Below are 16,526 nucleotides of genomic sequence, written 5' to 3'. Positions count from 1 at the left end.
TATATTATTCCGTTAATTTGCTAATCTGGGTATCGGGTACGTATAGGTGCCCACCTAGGGCACCGGTCGCGGCCTACGGGGTTGGGTCGTGACAAAGAAGACCCAGCTGCTGACCCTGTAGGCTGAGTCCCAACTCTACCTCTCGCTGACGGACAGTCTCTCGTCATATGACCAACTTGCCCGCAGGCATAACATGCATCTGAACCTTGACGACACTGTCCGGAATGCAACCTACCGCACTGGCTGCACCGCGATACGGGAGGTCTCCGCTGACTAAAATCTCCTCTAAGCTGAGAATCTAAGGCCCTCAAACTCTGGCCCTGCCCTGACTGAAAAGAACGATCAAACCTTCTATCTGAGAATCTGGGAGGCGCACTGGTCACTGACTGACCTGAGTGTCTAGAAAGAATCTGTCTTGGTCCCCCTCTATATTCGCTGCTCGCTCCCATAGATCTAGCCCTCTTACCTTGTCTTCGATCATTATCGCGATCACTTCTTTGCGGCTGTTGCCGTTCCTCAAGATTCTGAGCATGGGCCTGTATTCGGGAAATATCCATCCCGTCTTGCAAAGAGGCCGTCAAACAATCTCTAAATAAATGTGGCCCCAAACCACTCACAAATCTATAGACCCGGTCTCCCATGTCGTCCACCATAGTTGGAGCATATCTAGCCAAAGAATTGACTTTCATACTATACTCTCGGGCACTCATGCTTCCTTGCTTTAGATTCAAGAACCTGTCCGCTCTAGCTCGGCGGACTTCGGGTGGCAAATAGTGGCGAATAAAGGCATCCACGAACTCTTTCCATACCGGAGGAGGCACATTCTCTCCTCTTGATGTCATCCAATTGTTGTACCATAATACCGCCACATCGGGGAGTCTATAAGAGGCCAACTCCACGGATTCGGTCTCGGAAGCATGAATAATCTTTAAGGTCCTCAACATTTCATCAATGAAATTTTGCGGATCTCCATCCGGCTTTGACCCAAAGAATTTCGGAGGATTTAAGGTCATAAAATCACAGGCTCTCGTACTAGCTGAACGATCACTCAGGCCCTCATTCTGTCGTTGTGCCTGAGCGGCAACCAATTTTGTCAATAAATGTATGGCCTCAGTCACTTGTTGGCCCGAAGCACCCGGTGGAGGGATCGGAGCTGAGGCTCCTCCTTGCTCTTCTGCATCTGGCGAGGCCTCATTTTGTGATTCACCTTCCCCTACATTCATCGGAAGCTCTCATTATGCCCGTCTTTTTGTCGTAGCTTTGCCCTTCTGGGCGGCTGTAGCTTTTCCCTTTGGCGGTATTTTCTGAAATCACAGCACACTATTAGGGAGGATAAAATCTTATGCATGGCTCTACCGCACGATTTCCTAAGAAGAAGGATGGTCATATTCCTAAATGCCCTGTAGCCCCTTGTCTATTGATGTGGCGCGTTACACACCATAAACAAGACTCTAATAGACACGGCTCGTAGACACTTCCTAGGACGAACTGCTCTGATACAACTTTTGTCACGACCCAGCTAGGGGCCGTGACGGGTACCCGGGGTTAGTCACCGAGCACCACTCGCTCTACTACTCATTTTACTCATTTAATGCTCTTTTACCAATTTTATACACGGATTTGAGGAAAATCATATTTTTTATAGAAACATAAATGCTTTATATACAATTGCCTCTCGGCCATCAAAATAATATATATATATATATATATATATATATATATATATATATATATATATACATATAACACCATCTTGTGAGACCATCTAACCCACTCTGCGTATCTACGAGCCTCTACTGACTTACTATACATATAGACATAACAAGACTCCGTTGTGCCCAAAATGTACATATATACCAAAAGAGGGATCATAAGCACCTTCGAACAATGGAGTGCTCTCAATCGGCTGACAGCTACTAAGAATTCGGATCAAGCTCACCTCTCTGTCTACCTGTGGGCATGAACACAGCGTCCAAACAAAAACGGACGTCAGTACGAATATTGTACTGAGTATGAGAGGCATAAATAATAAAGAAAGATAACAATAATATAATGAGAACGTCAATATGAACATCTAGATCTGAATGACAATCATAAGAGAAGTGATGCATGTTGTCTTACTCATACTCATCATCATATTATATATGCATAACATGCAAGCTGCCCGTCCATATCGGAACGGTGTGATAATCAATAACATTAGCCCGCGTCCAGCCCTCCCACGTCTGGGGTACCATCTCATGCCGCCCACTAGTGGTATCTGCCCATGCCAAAAGGTCATGGTGTATCCGTATAGCTGCCCGCCTTAGCGGTGAATGCCCGACCAACTAGGCACGGTGTAATATGCTCATGACAGGCTCATCATAAAATACTTGTAATCATATGCTTATCATAATACATGCATAAGGCTCAAGATCAACTATACTCTACCGGGGTGACGTAAGGTCGTGATCCCCCGATTTCGTTATGGAGCAATTATTGACATTCTGCCTCACCTTGAAGGAATTAGTGCATAAGGTGAGTGTAAGCAATAAATGACATATTTATCAATATGGCGTCATCATATCATATCTCTTATCTTATATAGACATGTAGGGGTATACGCTTTTATCTTCTCGGAATACATGAACTCATGAAGAGGAAAAGAACTGCTACTATAGGATTCATGCCATTAGAAAAAGGGGACTAGCCTCACATACCTTTGACGTTTAGCTCGCTATTCGTTCGCTTGCTTCTCCTTTAATGACACGTCGCTACCTTCACGAGAGAATTCATATTGGCGTTAGTTAGACGACTTAAGGAAACACGTCACTATTTGTAGAGAAAATTGAGCAACACTTCCTTTATTTATACTACTTTGCCATAGTCTATATCAATTCCCCATTCTCACATCAACATCCACAATATTACAATCAACAACCATCGTTTATATACATTCACCACATTCCACCATTTTCCTCCAATTTTCCCACATTTATCCGTATAACTCATTATTGTGTTTTCACGCATTTAATACTTGTTTCATGATATAATCATCATTTATAACTTATTCATAATCACAACACTTCAACATTCATGATTCAATTCCACTATCATTCAACTATGGCACTATTCACTCAGTAATGGTCCATGTTCTATGTCTTACTTCAATTCAAGCTTCTTAGTCTTTCAATGCCTTAAACATCATGATAAAGTCATGAAACATACCTTAGATGATAGTTGAACAAGTCTTGAGTTGAAATACTTCACTTAGACAAAACCCTAGTTCCACCTTCTATGGAATTTCTTGACTTAAATGATTCGTTGATGTGTTCTTACACTAGGTTTTTGTGGATTGATAAAGTTGATCCTAAATTTTCATTTGAACTCTTGTTTTGAAAGAGTGTGGAATGTTCTAGAGAGAGATTGGGTCGTGGAGTGAGAATGGGAAATAAATAAAATGAACTTGGATCATATTTTTATAAAATGCAAATCTGTCCCGATGCCATTTTACGGTCCATTATACGGTCCGTATAATTGACCGTAAAACTGATCCAGTTGTCACTCTTCTCTGTGTCAACTTGACGGTCCATTTTACGGGCCATAAAACCATTATACGGTCCGTATAATATACCGTAAAACTGTTATATCTCGTATTTTGTACATTCGGATAATTCGAGATAATTGCGGGAAGTTAAGGGCAAGGCTATATTTTTGACCTTGTTTAGCACACAAGTTGTTCATGAAAGTTTTGAAGTGGAAATATTAAGAAAGGCTAAGGGTAAAAAGGAAAATTCGCATGATGATTCGTAGAAATATGAAGGAAGGCTAAGGGCAAATTTGGAATTAGGAAAAATTATTTTTTCATGAATTCAAAAACAAAAAAAAAAAGGAAGAAAAGTCTTGAATTTCCAAGTGGGCCTTCCAAGTTGGATGGGCCAAAGCCCACATGGAAATTTAATAAATATCCCAAAGGATGACAATTAGAACACATTCTTCATTCTCCACCCTTAGGAATTTTCAAGAAAGTTGGAGAAAAAGCACAAGGGCCATTTCGGCCATGGCATACCAAATAAATCCTTGGAGAAATCTTGATCAAAAAAATATTTTCTTCTAGCTTTCCTACTAATTAGAAGGTCCTCTCTAACATGGAGAAATTGTTGGAGCAAGAAAAACATTCGTGTGCAAGTTGCAGATTCTAGCCGAGAAGAAATTGAGTGAAAAAGGTATGTATCCAATCTTCTTTTACTTGTGTTAGGAATGATTTATGCATGTTGTGGTATGTGGAAATGGATGGAATTCATGAAATATGTATGTGTATGGTGTGGCCGAATAGGGTGTGTTGTGTAGAAAGAATGAAATGGTTTTATCTAGTAGTTTGATTGTTGTGATATGGATTCCATGATGTAAAATGGATGAAAACTATGGAAGTTGTGTGTTGGGGGTGGTGGCCGAATATAGGCTACCTTGTATGGCAAGAATGAATTAATTCTATTTAGTATTTTGGGTTGTCGTCGTCGTGGATTCTATGATGTTAATGAAAGTCCAATGATTCAAGTTGGAGTCGTAATTGTTATGGACTGTTTTTGGAGGCCAATGTGATTGAACTTAGCTTTTATATTTATGTGATTAGTGTCTTTAATATGAAAAAAAATGTTGGTGTAGCTCATGCATATGGAAGAAAGGAAATGTGTTGTATTTGTTCTTGTTGAATTTGGAAGAATTCGGGTAGTGTATGTGTTGGTTAAGTCGTTTGAAATGTTGTGCGGGTTGTTGAAGTGTTCTTGAATATTGTTGAATGGTTTCGGAATTGTATTTGAATATGTGAACAATTATGAATTGGAAATAAAGAAAATTGTTGTTGAATTATATAAAAGGAGCTACTAATGTTGGAGTGTATTTTGGAGTAATTGTTGAAGTTGGATATATGATTGTTGGTATTATTGTTGTTGTATTTTTGGCCGAGTTAGATTCTCGGGGATGGTGTATTTACAGGGGAGATGCTGCCGAAATTTCGGCAGATTATAAATGAATTCATTTGAAAGAATAAGACAAGTGTCGATTTAAGATTTCATTCTTAAAGGCTTATAATCAATGTTTGGTATTTGTGACCAATTGTAAATTTTGGGGCATTCGGGGCTTGAAATTGGAGAAGCGTAAGAAGCGGAAAAGGTATGTAAAGCCTAACCTTTCTTTCTTTTGGCATGTCCTAGACATAATAGGTTATGATACAAGCCTTGGGGGAAACTCTATTCCTAGAAATCTGAGCCTAATTTTGACCCCTAATCGTTCAATGTAATTGAATTAGGTACTTTATATTTTGATAGAAAATTAGTTTAAACATCCGTAACTCTCATAAACCGAACCGGATTGCCTTGAAACTTTCATAAGTGACTTCACATGGCCTACTGTTCGTAACTTATGTACGCCACCTCAACCTGACCCGAGGTGGGCCCACAATTCCCGAGACCCTTTGTGTTGCTGCATTTGACTTATTTCTGTACGATAGTTAAGGGAAACTTTTAGTTAACGTCCCTAGCTTCTGTGGACGGTCTCGAATTGTCTGAAGATGGTCGTAGAGGTTTTATATTGAATGATGTCCGTAATGATACTTGAAAGGCATTTAGTTTCTCACGACTTTGCATATGCATACGGTTGTTAACCCTTTTTTCTTATGCTAACTCGGATTTACTTGAAACGTGTTTGTGGTTTATTAATGATTTCAAGAAAGTTTGTTTTGTATTAAAGGAAACATAAAGACAATTTCCAAAACCACTCCGACGGGGGTGTGAGATTTTATTATTTAAACTTTCCAAAACCACCCCGATGGGGGTGTGAGATTTTAATATATAGACTTTCCAAAACAACTCCGAAGGGGGTGCGATGGCCTCAGCCTATGCATGAGTGTGCTATGGCCTCCGTTTATGTCTGAGCGAGCTATGGCCTCAGCTGATCACTGAGTGTGCTGTGGCCTCAGCTTATGCCTGAGTGTGCTATGGCCTCAGCTTATGTCTGAGTGAGCTATTTTTTTTAAAATCACTCCGAAAGGGGTGCGAGGTTTTACTACTTCATTTCATTTACTACTTATGTTTACTTTATCATTATTGTTATGCCCAAAGGGGCCATTATCATTATTATTATGCCCGAAGGGTCCATGATTATCATTATGCCGGAAGCGGCATGCCCGAAAGGGCCATCTTCATTATTATGCCGGAAGCGGCCGTCCGAAGGGACTATTATGTTACTATGCCAGAAGCGGCTGCCCGAAGGGGCTATTATTGATATTGTACCGGAAGCGGCACGTGTGTTGTGTTGCAATATTTATTTAAGGGAAATGTGTTAGTGCGCATTACTTATTTTGAAAGGCTGGCTGGATTGCATTGTTTACTTAAAGACTGTTTTGAGACCTGTGTACACATTTATGTTCTTCCAGCGAAGGCTACAGGTGTTGGGTATGGTTGTGACTCCTTTGTTTCGTTTCAGACTACTTACAGTTTGGTTTCTAAACTTGTTCACTGTCGCATTTTCCTGGATTATGACTTGTTACCGCTTTACATATTCAGTACATACTCTGTACTGACCCCCTTTCTTCGGGGGCTGCGTTTCATGCCACGCAGGTACACCCAGATGAGTAGAAGACATTGCTAGAAGATGTTCCAGCTGAATTGGCGAGCTCCATCTCAGTTCGGAGTGTTGCCGAGTCATAGTATTTATGTCATGGTACTTGTATATGTTAGAGACTTTGCAGACAGCGTCCCGTGGAAAGGGTGTCGAGGAGTGTAAATCATGTATATGTGTTAAAAGAGTATGCATTTTCATATAATTTCAGTTGGTAAGAAGTACATAATTGATGAAAAGTTTTCATAATTTGATTAAAACAGTGATTTCTATTTTGAAAATTTTTCATGTTTTTAATTTAGTTTTTTTGAAATGACAGATTTTAACAAGAGCGAATGTCTTAGGGTTCGCTCGACTCTGAAGAGAGTCGGGTGCCCATCATGCCCTACCAAGGTTGGGGTGTGACAAAGTGGTATCAGAGCAGGTCGTCCTAGGGGTTTTCTGCAAAGTCGTGTCTAGTAGAGTCTTGTTTATCGGTGTGTTGTGCACCACATCTATAAACAGGAGGCTACGAGACATTAATAGGGTGTCATTCTTTCTTTCATATCTAAGATCGTGTGATAGAGCCCGGTCGTAGGAAATTAAGTCCCTGGTACTAACTTTTGATTTAAGATAAAAAGCGACATCGACAGAAGAAAGTGACCAACGACATCAGCAGTTACACAGTACAGTGGTAAGTAACGGTGCGGGAGAGGCATGTTGGATAAGGTAAGGATATTGACGTATGATTGAGATGTAAAGTTGGGGGATGAAAGTGAAAGTGAATATTGAAGATTGAAAAGGGTAAAATAGTAATTGTAAAGAGAAAGGCGTGTTAGCAAAATGTCTCGAAATCTGTAAGACTTTGACTTGCTCCAGATTATGTAATAAAGGTCATACAAGAAAGTGGACGCGATTATATCAACATTAAGGCACCGGATTCCATCGAAGTTTCGAGGTTAAGCGTGCTAAGATGGGAGCAATTTTGGGATGGGTGACCTCCTGGGAAGTATCCCAAAATTCCATAAATATGGATATAAGAGGCAAATATAGGAAGGACATGTGGGAGTACGAAGGACAAGAATAATGAGTTGGCACAGTTGATTAGAAAACCCATGACACGGAATGAGGATTCATGTGAAGACCGACGAGTTCGATTATAAAAAAACAGGGTGAAAGATAAGGAATGGACATGAAGGAAAGGACAACTATAAGAGAGACCCTCCCAAAGTGTTATAACACCCCCATAAGGCCAGTTGAACATTCGAGGACGAATGTTCTAAAGGGGGGGAGGATGTTATATCCCGTATTTTGTACATTCGGATAATTCGAGATAATTGCAGGAAGTAAAGGGCAAGGCTATATTTTTGACCTTGTTTAGCACACAAGTTGTTCATGAAAGTTTTGAAGTGGAAATATTAAGAAAGGCTAAGGGTAAAAAGGAAAATTCGCAAGATGATTCGTAGAAATATGAAGGAAGGCTAAGGGCAAATTTGGAATTAGGAAAAATTATTTTTTCATGAATTCAAAAACAAAAAAAAAAAGGAAGAAAAGTCTTGAATTTCCAAGTGGGCCTTCCAAGTTGGATGGGACAAAGCCCACATGGAAATTTAATAAATAGCCCAAAGGATGACAATTAGAACACATTCTTCATTCTCCACCCTTAGGAATTTTCAAGAAAGTTGGAGAAAGAGCACAAGGGCCATTTCGGCCATGGCATACCAAATAAAGCCTTGGAGAAATCTTGATCAAAAAAATATTTTCTTCTAGCTTTCCTACTAATTAGAAGGTCCTCTCTAACATGGAGAAATTGTTGGAGCAAGAAAAACATTCGTGTACAAGTTGTGGATTCTAGCCGTGAAGAAATTGAGTGAAAAAGGTATGTATCCAATCTTCTTTTACTTGTGTTAGGAATGATTTATGCATGTTGTGGTATGTGGAAATGGATGGAATTCATTAAATATGTATGTGTATGGTGTGGCCGAATAGGGTGTGTTGTGTAGAAAGAATGAAATGGTTTTATATAGTAGTTTGATTGTTGTGATATGGATTCCATGATGTAAAATGGATGAAAACTATGGAAGTTGTGTGTTGGGGGTGGTGGCCGAATATAGGCTACCTTGTATGGCAAGAATGAATTAATTCTATTTAGTATTTTGGGTTGTCGTCGTCGTGGATTCTATGATGTTAATGAAAGTCCAATGATTCAAGTTGGAGTCGTAATTGTTATGGACTGTTTTTGGAGGCCAATGTGATTGAACTTAGCTTTTATATTTATGTGATTAGTGTCGTTAATATGAAAAACAATGTTGGTGTAGCTCATGAATATGGAAGAAAGGAAATGTGTTGTAATTGTTCTTGTTGAATTTGGAAGAATTCGGGTAGTGTATGTGTTGGTTAGGCCGTTTGAAATGTTGTGCGGGTTGTTGAAGTGTTCTTGAATATTGTTGAATGATTTCGGAATTGTATTTGAATATGTGAACAATTATGAATTGGAAATAAATAAAATTGTTGTTGAATTATATAAAAGGAGCTACTAATGTTGGAGTGTATTTTGGAGTAATTGTTGAAGTTGGAGATATGATTGTTGGTATTATTGTTGTTGTATTTTTGGCCGAGTTAGATTCTCGGGGATGGAGTATTTACAGGGGAGATGCTGCCGAAATTTCGGCAGATTATAAATGAATTCATTTGAAAGAATAAGACAAGTGTCGATTTAAGATTTCATTCTTAAAGGCTTATAATCAATGTTTGGTATTTGTGACCAATTGTAGATTTTGGGGCATTCGGGGCTTGAAATTGGAGAAGCGTAAGAAGCGGAAAAGGTATGTAAAGCCTAACCTTTCTTTCTTTTGGCATGTCCTAGACATAATAGGTTATGATACAAGCCTTGGGGGAAACTCTATTCCTAGAAATCTGAGCCTAATTTTGACTCCTAATCGTTCAATGTAATTGAATTAGGTACTTTATATTTTGATAGAAAAATAGTTTAAACATCCGTAACTGTCAAAAACCGAACTGGATTGCCTTGAAACTTTCATAAGTGACTTCACATGGCCTACTGTTCGTAACTTATGTACGCCACCTCAACTTGACCCGAGGAGGGCCCACAATTCCCGAGACCCTTTGTGTTGCTCCATTTGACTTATTTCTGTACGATAGTTAAGGGAAACTTTTGGTTAACGTCCCTAGCTTCTGTGGACGGTCTCGAATTGTCTGAAGATGGTCGTAGAGGTTTTATATTGAATGATGTCCGTAATGATACTTGAAAGGCATTTAGTTTCTCACTACTTTGCATATGCATACGGTTGTTAACCCTTTTTTCTTATGCTAACTCGGATTTACTTGAAACGTGTTTGTGGTTTATTAATGATTTCAAGAAAGTTTGTTTTGTCTTAAAGGAAACATAAAGACAATTTCCAAAACCACTCCGACGGGGGTGTGAGATTTTATTATTTAAACTTTCCAAAACCACCCCGACGGGGGTATGAGATTTTAATATATAGACTTTCCAAAACCACTCCGAAGGGGGTGCGATGGCCTCAGCCTATGCATGAGTGTGCTATGGCCTCCATTTATGTCTGAGCGAGCTATGGCCTCAGCTGATCACTGAGTGTGCTATGTCCTTAGCTTATGCCTGAGTGTGCTATGGCCTCAGCTTATGTCTGAGTGAGCTATTTTTTTTAAAATCACTCAGAAAGGGGTGTGAGGTTTTACTACTTCATTTCATTTACTACTTATGTTTACTTTATCATTATTGTTATGCCCGAAGGGGCCATTATCATTATTATTATGCCCGAAGGGGCCATGATTATCATTATGCCGGAAGCGGCATGCCCGAAGGGGCCATCTTCGTTATTATGCCGGAAGCGGCCGTCCGAAGGGACTATTATGTTACTATGCCAGAAGCGGCTGCCCGAAGGGGCTATTATTGATATTGTGCCGGAAGCGGCACGTGTGTTGTGCTGCAATATTTATTTAAGGGAAATGTGTTAGTGCGCATTACTTATTTTGAAAGGCTGGTTGGATTGCATTGTTTACTTAAAGACTGTTTTGAGACCGGTGTACACATTTATGTTCTTCCAGCGAAGGCTACAGGTGTTGGGTATGGTTGTGACTCCTTTGTTTCGTTTCAGACTACTTACAGTTTGGTTTCTATACTTGTTCACTGTCGCATTTTCCTGGATTATGACTTGTTACCGCTTTACATATTCTGTACATACTCCGTACTGACCCCCTTTCTTCGGGGGCTGCGTTTCATGCCACGCAGGTACACCCAGATGAGTAGAAGACATTGCTAGAAGATGTTCCAGCTGAATTGGCGAGCTCCATCTCAGTTCGGAGTGTTGCCGAGTCATAGTATTTATGTCATGGTACTTGTATATGTTAGAGACTTTGCAGACAGCGTCCCGTGGATAGGGTGTCGAGGAGTGTAAATAATGTATATGTGTTAAAAGAGTATGCATTTTCATATAATTTCAGTTGGTAAGAAGTACATAATTGATGAAAAGTTTTCATAATTTGATTAAAACAGTGATTTCTATTTTGAAAATGTTTCATGTTTTTAATTTTTTTTTTTTGAAATGACAGATTTTAATAAGAGCGAATGTCTTAGGGTTCGCTCGACTCTGAAGAGAGTCGGGTGCCCATCATGCCCTACCAAGGTTGGGGTGTGACAAAGTGGTATCAGAGCAGGTCGTCCTAGGGGTTGTCTGCAAAGTCGTGTCTAGTAGAGTCTTGTTTATCGGTGTGTTGTGCACCACATCTATAAACAGGAGGCTACGTGACATTAATAGGGTGTCATTCTTTCTTTCATATCTAAGATCGTGTGATAGAGCCCGGTCGTAGGAAATGAAGTCCCTGGTACTAACTTTTGATTTAAGATAAAAGGCGACATCGACAGAAGAAAGCGACCAACGACATCAGCAGTTACACAGTACAGTGGTAAGTAACGGTGCGGGAGAGGCATGTTGGATAAGGTAAGGATATTGACGTATGATTGAGATGTAAAGTTGGGGGATGAAAGTGAAAGTGAATATTGAAGATTGAAAAGGGTAAAATAGTAATTGTAAAGAGAAAGGCGTGTTACCAAAATGTCTCGAAATCTGTAAGACTTTGACTTGCTCCAGATTATGTAATAAAGGTCATACAAGAAAGTGGACGCGATTATATCAACATTAAGGCACCGGATTCCATCGAAGTTTCGAGGTTAAGCGTGCTATGATGGGAGCAATTTTGGGATGGGTGACCTCCTGGGAAGTATACCAAAATTCCATAAATATGGATATAAGAGGCAAATATAGGAAGGACATGTGGGAGTACGAAGGACAAGAATAATGAGTTGGCACAGTTGATTAGAAAACCCATGACACGGAATGAGGATTCATGTGAAGACCGACGAGTTCGATTATAAAGAAAACAGGGTGAAAGATAAGGAATGGACATGAAGGAAAGGACAACTATAAGAGAGACCCTCCCAAAGTATTATAACACCCCCATAAGGCCAGTTGAACATTCGAGGACGAATGTTCTAAAGGGGGGGAGGATGTTATATCCCGTATTTTGTACATTCGGATAATTCGAGATAATTGCGGGAAGTAAAGGGCAAGGCTATATTTTTGACCTTGTTTAGCACACACGTTGTTCATGAAAGTTTTGAAGTGGAAATATTAAGAAAGGCTAAGGGTAAAAAGGAAAATTCGCAAGATGATTCGTAGAAATATGAAGGAAGGCTAAGGGAAAGTTTGGAATTAGGAAAAATTATTTTTTCATGAATTCAAAAACAAAAAAAAAGGAAGAAAAGTCTTGAATTTCCAAGTGGGCCTTCCAAGTTGGATGGCCCAAAGCCCACATGGAAATTTAATAAATAGCCCAAAGGATGACAATTAGAACACATTCTTCATTCTCCACCCTTAGGAATTTTCAAGAAAGTTGGAGAAAAAGCACAAGGGCCATTTCGGCCATGGCATACCAAATAAAGCCTTGGAGAAATCTTGATCAAAAAAATATTTTCTTCTAGCTTTCCTACTAATTAGAAGGTCCTCTCTAACATGGAGAAATTGTTGGAGCAAGAAAAACATTCGTGTACAAGTTGTGGATTCTAGCCGAGAAGAAATTGAGTGAAAAAGGTATGTATCCAATCTTCTTTTACTTGTGTTAGGAATGATTTATGCATGTTGTGGTATGTGGAAATGGATGGAATTCATTAAATATGTATGTGTATAGTGTGGCCGAATAGGGTTTGTTGTGTAGAAAGAATGAAATGTTTTTATATAGTAGTTTGATTGTTGTGATATGGATTCCATGATGTAAAATGGATGAAAACTATGGAAGTTGTGTGTTGGGGGTGGTGGCCGAATATAGGCTACCTTGTATGGCAAGAATGAATTAATTCTATTTAGTATTTTGGGTTGTCGTCGTCGTGGATTCTATGATGTTAATGAAAGTCCAATGATTCAAGTTGGAGTCGTAATTGTTATGGACTGTTTTTGGAGGCCAATGTGATTGAACTTAGCTTTTATATTTATGTGATTAGTGTCGTTAATATGAAAAAAAATGTTGGTGTAGCTCATGAATATGGAAGAAAGGAAATGTGTTGTAATTGTTCTTGTTGAATTTGGAAGAATTCGGGTAGTGTAAGTGTTGGTTAGGCCGTTTGAAATGTTGTGCGGGTTGTTGAAGTGTTCTTGAATATTGTTGAATGATTTCGGAATTGTATTTGAATATGTGAACAATTATGAATTGGAAATAAAGAAAATTGTTGTTGAATTATATAAAAGGAGCTACTAATGTTGGAGTGTATTTTGGAGTAATTGTTGAAGTTGGAGATATGATTGTTGGTATTATTGTTGTTGTATTTTTGGCCGAGTTAGATTCTCGGGGATGGTGTATTTACAGGGGAGATGCTGCCGAAATTTCGGCAGATTATAAATGAATTCATTTGAAAGAATAAGACAAGTGTCGATTTAAGATTTCATTCTTAAATGCTTATAATCAATGTTTGGTATTTGTGACCAATTGTAGATTTTGGGGCATTCGGGGCTTGAAATTGGAGAAGCGTAAGAAGCGGAAAAGGTATGTAAAGCCTAACCTTTCTTTCTTTTGGCATGTCCTAGACATTATAGGTTATGATACAAGCCTTGGGGGAAACTCTATTCCTAGAAATCTGAGCCTAATTTTGACCCCTAATCGTTCAATGTAATTGAATTAGGTACTTTATATTTTGATAGAAAAATAGTTTAAACATCCGTAACTTTCACACACGGAACCGGATTGCCTTGAAACTTTCATAAGTGACTTCACATGGCCTACTGTTCGTAACTTATGTACGCCACCTCAACTTGACCCGAGGTGGGCCCACAATTCCCGAGACCTTTATGTTGCTCCATTTGACTTATTTCTGTACGATAGTTAAGGGAAACTTTTGGTTAACGTCCCTAGCTTCTGTGGACGGTCTCGAATTGTCTGAAGATGGTCGTAGAGGTTTTATATTGAATGATGTCCGTAATGATACTTGAAAGGCATTTAGTTTCTCACAACTTTGCATATGCATACGGTTGTTAACCCTTTTTTCTTATGCTAACTCGGATTTACTTGAAACGTGTTTGTGGTTTATTAATGATTTCAAGAAAGTTTGTTTTGTATTAAAGGAAACATAAAGACAATTTCCAAAACCACTCCGACGGGGGTGTGAGATTTTATTATTTAAACTTTCCAAAACCACCCCGACGGGGGTGTAAGATTTTAATATATAGACTTTCCAAAACAACTCCGAAGGGGGTGCGATGGCCTCAGTCTATGCATGAGTGTGCTATGGCCTCCGTTTATGTCTGAGCGAACTATGGCCTCAGCTGATCACTGAGTGTGCTGTGGCCTCAGCTTATGCCTGAGTGTGCTATGGCCTCAGCTTATGTCTGAGTGAGCTATTTTTTTTAAAATCACTCCGAAAGGGGTGCGAGGTTTTACTACTTAATTTCATTTACTACGTATGTTTACTTTATCATTATTGTTATGCCCCAAGGGGCCATTATCATTTTTATTATGCCCGAAGGTGCCATGATTATCATTATGCCGGAAGCGGCATGCCCGAATGGGCCATCTTCATTATTATGCCGGAAGCGGCCGTCCGAAGGGACTATTATGTTACTATGCCAGAAGCGGCTGCCCGAAGGGCCTATTATTGATATTGTACCGGAAGCGGCACGTGTGTTGTGTTGCAATATTTATTTAAGGGAAATGTGTTAGTGCGCATTACTTATTTTGAAAGGCTGGCTGGATTGCATTGTTTACTTAAAGACTGTTTTGAGACCTGTGTACACATTTATGTTCTTCCAGCGAAGGCTACAGGTGTTGGGTATGGTTGTGACTCCTTTGTTTCGTTTCAGACTACTTACAGTTTGGTTTCTATACTTGTTCACTGTCGCATTTTCCTGGATTATGACTTGTTACCGCTTTACATATTCAGTACATACTCTGTACTGACCCCCTTTCTTCGGGGGCTGCGTTTCATGCCACGCAGGTACACCCAGATGAGTAGAAGACATTGCTAGAAGATGTTCCAGCTGAATTGGCGAGCTCCATCTCAGTTTGGAGTGTTGCCGAGTCATAGTATTTATGTCATGGTACTTGTATATGTTAGAGACTTTGCAGACAGCGTCCCGTGGATAGGGTGTCGAGGAGTGTAAATCATGTATATGTGTTAAAAGAGTATGCATTTTCATATAATTTCAGTTGGTAAGAAGTACATAATTGATGAAAAGTTTTCATAATTTGATTAAAACAGTGATTTCTATTTTGAAAATTTTTCATGTTTTTAATTTTTTTTTTTTGAAATGACAGATTTTAACAAGAGCGAATGTCTTAGGGTTCGCTCGACTCTGAAGAGAGTCGGGTGCCCATCATGCCCTACCAAGGTTGGGGTGTGACAAAGTGGTATCAGAGCAGGTCGTCCTAGGGGTTGTCTGCAAAGTCGTGTCTAGTAGAGTCTTGTTTATCGGTGTGTTGTGCACCACATCTATAAACAGGAGGCTACGAGACATTAATAGGGTGTCATTCTTTCTTTCATATCTAAGATCGTGTGATAGAGCCCGGTCGTAGGAAATGAAGTCCCTGGTACTAACTTTTGATTTAAGATAAAAGGCGACATCGATAGAAGAAAGCGACCAACGACATCAGCAGTTACACAATACAGTGGTAAGTAACGGTGCGGGAGAGGCATGTTGGATAAGGTAAGGATATTGACGTATGATTGAGATGTAAAGTTGGGGGATGAAAGTGAAAGTGAATATTAAAGATTGAAAAGGGTAAAATAGTAATTGTAAAGAGAAAGGCGTGTTACCAAAATGTCTCGAAATCTGTAAGACTTTGACTTGCTCCAGATTATGTAATAAAGGTCATACAAGAAAGTGGACGCGATTATATCAACATTAAGGCACCGGATTCCATCGAAGTTTCGAGGTTAAGCGTGCTAAGATGGGAGCAATTTTGGGATGGGTGACCTCCTGGGAAGTATACCAAAATTCCATAAATATGGATATAAGAGGCAAATATAGGAAGGACATGTGGGAGTACGAAGGACAAGAATAATGAGTTGGCACAGTTGATTAGAAAACCCATGACACGGAATGAGGATTCATGTGAAGACCGAGGAGTTCGATTATAAAGAAAACAGGGTGAAAGATAAGGAATGGACATGAAGGAAAGGACAACTATAAGAGAGACCCTCCCAAAGTGTTATAACACCCCCATAAGGCCAGTTGAACATTCGAGGACGAATGTTCTAAAGGGGGGGGAGGATGTTATATCCCGTATTTTGTACATTCGGATAATTCGAGATAATTGCGGGAAGTTAAGGGCAAGGCTATATTTTTGACCTTGTTTAGCACACAAGTTGTTCATGAAAGTTTTGAAGTGGAAATATTAAGAAAGGCTAAGGGTAAAAAGGAAAATTC

The sequence above is a fragment of the Lycium barbarum genome, chromosome 2, assembly GCF_019175385.1.
Source record: "Lycium barbarum isolate Lr01 chromosome 2, ASM1917538v2, whole genome shotgun sequence".
NCBI classification, from domain to species: Eukaryota; Viridiplantae; Streptophyta; class Magnoliopsida; order Solanales; family Solanaceae; genus Lycium; species Lycium barbarum.
The sequence above is the reverse complement of the archived record's forward strand: the minus strand, read 5'-3'. Positions refer to the sequence as shown.